The sequence below is a fragment of the Mandrillus leucophaeus genome, unplaced genomic scaffold, assembly GCF_000951045.1.
Source record: "Mandrillus leucophaeus isolate KB7577 unplaced genomic scaffold, Mleu.le_1.0 Scaffold39, whole genome shotgun sequence".
NCBI classification, from domain to species: Eukaryota; Metazoa; Chordata; class Mammalia; order Primates; family Cercopithecidae; genus Mandrillus; species Mandrillus leucophaeus.
This window is the reverse complement of record NW_012104142.1, coordinates 2,007,151-2,014,137: the sequence shown is the minus strand read 5'-3', so window position 1 is coordinate 2,014,137 and position 6,987 is coordinate 2,007,151.

The window sequence follows — 6,987 nt, the reverse complement described above, 5'->3', positions numbered from 1 at the left end:
GATTGTCCCCTCAGACGCCTGGGCTCCCTGAGTGGTGGCCCGAATCCGCTTTCTATGGCTGCTCCGCCCCCTTTCTTGGCCGCAGGGCCTGCTCTCTGTTTCTGTTCCAGATCCAGAAGGCTAAAGGGGTGTCCGGCTGCATTTGGGGGTGTGGTGGACAGTGAGCCTCCCAGTGGAGGGAGCCTCCCTCTTTCTTTCACTATGGTCCTGATGCCCTCACTAACCATCGACCCCTTGGATCTACCCGTTTTCCAGACACCAGGCCAGGGTGCACCACTAACCTGTGGTCCTAGCCAAGAGCAGGGCTGAGCCTGTGAGGAGAGAACCCTGGCTTCAGAGTCAGACAGCCCTGATTGAAATCCTAGCTCTGAACCGCAGTTGCCTCATCTGTGAAATGGGTGTTAACTATGGCACATAATAGATGCTCAGTAAGTGATAACTGTCCTCCACTTCCATCCCTGATGCCAGTAGCAACTGTAGCATCCCAAGGTGGAAAGAACCAAGAGTCAGAGATGAGCGCTTCATGCTGGTCTTGCAATGTGTTGAGACCAGGTCAGGAGTCAGTACAAACAACCCAACAGAAGATCCATGCTCTTGCTTTACTCTGTAAATATGTAACCAATAACTTGCAAATAAACTATATTTCAAGCAATCCAGGGGTGGGCATTGTGGAAGGAGATTTTTTTTTGTAATAACCATGGAATAAAGAATCTTGGAAATGATGCCAAGGTTTTGGAGGACTGGTGCATTTAAGAAGCAGGTTCAGAAAGCTAAAGTATATTATCTTCCAAGCATTCCAAGCTACATCAGAGCATCCAGTTATTTGGAAATGCCACAAACAAATTGATCTATATTAAATTCGGGAAGAATAGAGTTCCTCTTTCTCCTCTTTCTGGTCTTTTAAGATGTGTGTTGGCCGGGTGCAGTGGCTCAGGCCTGTAGTCCCAACACTTTGGGAGGCTGAGGTGGAAGGATTGCTTGAGCCTGAGAGGTTGAGGCTGCAGTGAGCTGAGATCACACCACTGTACCCCAACCTGGGTGACCCAGCAATACTCTGTCTCAAAAAAAAAAAAAAAAAGAAGACATGCAAAGTCAAGGTCCAGACAGGATTCTGGGTGTGAGGACTGACGGAGCAAGAAAGTTAGAGGGTGTGTGTGTGAGAGAGAGAGATAGATAGAAAAAAGAGAGAAAGAAAAGAGAGAGAGAGAGGAGAGGCTGGGAGATAACCAGGCTGGAGCTTCACAGCTCTGGCCCTCTGCAAACCCAAGCCCACCAAATGATCTCAGGATAAAATGGCTTCCCTTCTCAGGGTCTCAGTTTTCCAAGGGGCAGAGTGGGGACCCTGTGGGACAGAAGGAAAAAGTCATGGAATAAAGATTGCCCCTTTTCTGCTGTGGGGCCATTTCAGAGAGACTCCCCTAGAAAACTCAGGGGCCTCAGCTCCATTCCACCCCTTTCTTCCTGCCTCAAGGAGAGCAAGTCATGAGGGGCAGGTCACAGCTGGGGCCCCAGCAGCCTTCCTCACCAGCCGTGGGCTGCGGCCTTCCCTGGAGCCAGCCTTGGCAAGCAGAGAGCAAAACCTCTCCCTGTTTCTTTACCTCCACCCCCTTCCCTGGGGCTACAATGGTTGCTTTTATTGGCAAGTATTGTGTGTCCAAGCTCTCTTCCACTGAGGAAGGCTTTGTTAGGAAAAGGGGACATGGGAGCAAACCTCAGAGTCTGGGCCAGAAGGTGGGGAGAGGGCAAGGCGGCCCCAGATTTGGAGTTGAACGGGGCCAAAGAAAGAAATCCCCAGGTGAAAGCTGGGGATCCTCCTAGGAAGTCAAGGTCCGGGTTTTCCAATGTCTTCCTTGAGTCTTCCCACGGGAGAGAATGGCTTGGGTGTGTCTCCCAACACCTAATACAACACTTTCAGTCTAAGGCCCTGGGGGAGAGGGATGTAGAAAGTCTGTGTTGGCTGCATGAAGCCAGCAACCAATCGAGAAACCTGATATGGGCAACAGAAAGTCTGAAAACCAGGTAAGGAAAGGGTAGAGAAATGTGCTCTAGATGAACATGCAAGGTCGCCAGTGGGGACCCCAGGGACTCTGGGGATTCTGGGAAGGAGGAACCCAGAGGGAGATTTCACTGCCGTGGATCAAGCTGAGGATTCCACAGGGGAGACGGAGAGGAAGCGGTGTTCCTGGTTGGGAATGGCACGAGCTTGGGCGGGAGGGGGCAGCTTGCCATGAGCCTCCCAGGCAGGAGGAGAAAAGGCTGGACTAGCTAGAGCCCATGGAAGGCTCCTGTGACAGGTAGGTCAGAAAGACAAAGTGGAGGTGTCCATCCCCAAAAGGTGACTGTGGCAAGAGTTTGAAACAGATGGAATGAGTGGGCTGGGGCTTGGGCAACGGCCCAGGATTTGACCCTGAGGAGGAAGGTGGTCCCAGCCTCCACCCATGTTCCTTTAAGCATAAACAAAAATGCAGAGATTTGGCCGGGCGCGGTGGCTCACGCCTGTAATCCCAGCATTTTGGGAGGCCAAGGCGGGCGGATCACAAGGTCAGGAGATTGAGACCATCCTGGCAAACACGGTGAAACCCCGTCTCTACTAAAAATACAAAAAGTTAGCAGGGCGTGGTGGCAGACGCCTGTAGTCCCAGCGACTCGGGAGGCTGAGGCAGGAGAATGGCGTGAATCCGGGAGGCGGAGCTTGCAGTGAGCCGAGATCACGCCACTGCACTCCAGCCTGGGGCAACAGAGTGAGACTCCGTCTAAAAAAAAACAAAATTGCAGAGATTTGGAGAGAGAAGGGTTCAGAGGCAGTCTCCAGTCCTGTGCCCCACCCCATTTTATAGTTAGGTAAACTGAGGTCTGGAGAGGAAAAGAGACTTGCCTCTGGTCACACAGCTAGTTTAGAGGAGGGCCAGTTCCCCTGGCTTCAGATCCAAGGCACCTGCTCTCTTGCCTGTAAAAGCACAACCTCTGCTGAGCACCAGCTCTCGTCCTCTCTTGCTCCATCTTGCAAGACAAAGATGAGGAGGTTCAAGGTTGAGACAAAATGTCCCCACCTCAGCGGAGTCCCAGATGCCCCCACAAGGAAGTAAGAGTGTCAGCTTGTGACAGGTCTCAAGAGGCCAACAGCTCTGCGAGAGTGACTCAGAGGCAGGGGGTCCAGCAGGCAGCTATCATTTGTTGAGAACCAGCTGCTGTGCTAAGTGTTTACCTGTTTTATCCACACCTGGAGGAGATGAGGATCCTGAAACACAGGAGGAGGGACCTTGTCTTCTAACCCATGGTGTGACAAGTGACCAGCAGGGCTCTGAAATGCTCTGGAGAAGAGGAGTTCCACCCTAGCTCAGTGAAAGCCATCACCATCCACCCTGGATAGCCAGTTAGGAAGTCAGACAGCCGGACCACCCTAGTCACCTCTCTCACCCACCACATCAATCCCCTCCAAGTCCTGCAGAGTCGACTCCAAAGGATATTCCAAATACAGTAACTTCTTTCCATTTCAAATGCAACCCTCTCTCCCACCAGGCCACCAGCAGCCCTTCTCTGGACACTGCTGTAGGTTTGTCCTAACAGATATCCCCACTCCTCTCTGGGCCCCGGAATCTCTCCTCCAACTACACCTAGAGATGTTTTAAGACATCACGTGGCCCTCTCTGCTATTAAACCTCCAAAGGCTCTGTTTCTCTTGGAACAAAGATCAGACTCACTGTGCCCACCTTCCTGTCTCTGTTACTGACAAAGCTGGTCCTCTCAAGAAAAAGAATGAGGTATTATTCTCTGTTCGGTGCTGCAAAGTCAGTATGCAAAACTGAGAGTGAGCATCAAGCAGTGCAGGTTTGATTTAATGGCCATGGAATCGAGAAGTGGGAGCGTGGCTCACAAACCAACTGCTCAGCTTGTGAGTGCTGGGAAGTCACAGATATAGGGCATCTTTAATGAAGACGTTTTGCATTGAAAACAAGGGGAGGAATATTCATGTCTTTTCTGGGAATGGGCGGAGAACTTCTGGGAACCAGAGTTGCCACCTTCCTTTTTGTCGTTTCATGGTTTCTTCCAGCCATTGGCATGGTGATTATCAACTGTCGTCATACTGCTAAGAGTGTCATTTAGCCTGGAAATTAGATTATAATGAAGTTAGAGGTTCTTCAGAGGTCAAGTGAACTGTCATCTTGGATCCCACCAGTCTTAGCTGCTTAGTCACGAGGGGGAACTTCTGACCTCAGATGTCCTGTTTTCTAAAGATAAGCAGAGTTAAGATGGGGTGAAAAGACACTGAGGTCACGTACACTGAGTAATACCTCCACCGCCCTCCAGCCTAGCTCCTTGCAGGCACTTTTGCACAACAGGCTGTTCTCTCTGCCCCTAATGCCCAGCCCTCTCTCTTCTCCCAGTCAACCCCTGCTACCCTCAGACATCATCCTTTTAGTTCTCTCTTCCCCAAGCCTGTCCTGGCCTCCCAACCAGGTCAAATCTGCCTGCTGTTGTACCCTCTCTGGGCCCCTGCACAGCAGTTTTCACTGTTGAGTTTCTCCTGATTCTCTGTGATTCACAGATTAACATCTGCTTCCCCCAGACTGTAAGCTTCACAGGGAACAGGGACCACATTTGGGGTTCTCTCCTCATTGTATCTCCAGTGGCTACCCTGTGTTGGGCACACAGGAGGCCCTTAATAAATATTAGTTAAATTAGTAATCAAATGAACAGAAGTTAGAGGAAGAACAGTTCATGGAAAATTTGGCAAGTCAAGCATTTTCCAGAATAATCATTCCAGGGGAAAACTTGAGACACATGCTTGGAAGTTCTGAGTGACCATCAGCGAAGATCACCAGGCTCCAGAGTCAGGCACGGATGCAGGAGACGAGTTGCCTTTCTGAGTTGCCAAGCCTTGAAAAGATATTAAAAATAACAAAAACAACCATCATAGCTAATATTTTTTGGCCAGCCCCTTTATACATTTACCTCCACTCCTGCAGCAACTTTGCAAGGTCAGCATCCTCATCCCCACTTGCAGAAGAGGAGTCCAAGGCTCTGCCAGGTTGGGCAGCTCCCCCAGTGCTCACAGCACTCATAGCTGGTAAATATCAGAGCCATATTCAAACCCAAGTCAGATTCCAGCTCCCAGGCTTCCAGACACACGGTGACACTGCCAAAAGATTCTCCTACCTCCACCTTCTTAGAGATCATTTAGCTCATTTTGTTTTCCTTGTTTATTATTATTATTATTATTATTATTATTACTATTTTGAGACGGAGTTTCACTCTTGTTGCCCAGGCTGGAGTGCAACGGTTCAATCTCGGCTCACTGCAACCTCCGCCTCCTGGGTTCAAGCGATTCCCCTGCCTCAGCCTCCCGAGTAGCTGGGATTACAGGCATGCACCACCACACCGGGCTAATTTTTGTATTTTTAGTAGAGATGAGGTTTCACCATGTTGGTCAGGCTGGTCTTGAACTCCTGACCTCAGGTGATCTGCTTGCCTCCACCTCCCAAAGTGCTGGGATTACAGGCGTGAGCCACCGTGCCCAGCCTCCTTATTTTATAAAACTTTTTGATAGTGGAAATGACAACACATACAGAAAAGCACCACCTGCCTATTGTACAGAGGGGCAAACTGAGACCCAGAGAGCACAGGTGACTTTGCAACACCACACAGAAAGATCATTCAGGGGCAGGATAGCACCTCAAGTCTCCTGGTTCCTGGTTCACAGTGATCTTAGAGCATTGGTGATATTGGTTCCCCCTGCCCAGGACCATGGCCTTTGGTCATTCATTGTTAGTTCCTACCTCAGCCCAAAGGGAAGGAAGAGGAAGAAGAGTTTGAGTCTCTTCCTGCTGCTACCTGAGAGCCACGGTCATGCACAGCAGCTCTAAGCCAGTGGTTCTCCAATCAGTGTCCCCCTGTGCAGCAGAATCAGCATCCCTTGAAAGTTTGTTAGACATGCACATTCTCAGGCCTCATCCCAGACCTACTCAACCAGAAACTCTGGGGAAGGGGCCCAGTAATCTGTTTTAACCTGTCCTCTGGGGGACTCTGATGCATGCTCAAATTTAAGAATCACTGTTCTAAACAAAGCCTTGAAAACTGGGACCAGGCTGGGAGCAATGGCTCACACCTCTAATCCCCAGCCCTTTGGGAAGCTGAGGCAAGTGGATCGCTTGAGCCCAGGAGTTCAAGACTTTCCTGAGGAACATGGCAAAACCCTGTCTCTACAAAAAATACAAAATTAGCCAGGCATGATGGTGCACCTGTCGTCCCAGCTACTTGGGAGGCTGAGGTGGGAGGATCACCAGAGCCCAAGGAGGTCGAGGCTGCAGTGAGCCATGATCACTTGACTGAATGACAGAGTGAGACTGAATCTCAAGAAAAAAAAGAAAGAAAGAAAGAAAGAAAAAGAAAATTGGAGCCAAATGAAGACTGAGAGCAAACTCACTAACTGAGGATCTGTGACTTGCTCCTAATTCAAGGCCGCCACCCTCATCTCCCACCCCCTGTCTCCAAAGCCTGGGCTAGTGCTGCATCTGAACTCCAGGAGTCTGGCAGAGCTCCAGAAGCCTCCAGATGTGCGGGAGAGGGGCTGTGCCTCGTGGCCTTCTCCACATGACCCTTCTCCTTTGTTTCCCCAGCATTCCCTCTGCACATTTTTTGGCAACTGTCTAATGACTGTAGCTAGGAGACAAGGATGGGTTAAGTTAACCACAGTGATTTGTCATGCATTACAGAACAGCTGATGCCCCCGAGACTGGCTGAACCATGAGATCAGTTAGAAACAATGCTGTTTGTGCCCTGTGTGTAGACGTTGTGTGGTTGTGGTTACTGAATGTTGGGGAGTGCAGGGAGAAGAGGTCTCCTTGTGTTTGTAAGGAATGATGCCAGAAAGGCCAGCTGTCCTTTGGGAGTTTTGTTTCTGCCATTCCCTCTTCTAAAACTATAGGTCTATGGCCGGGCGCGGTGGCTCAAGCCTGTAATCCCAGCACTTTGGGAGGCCGAGACGGG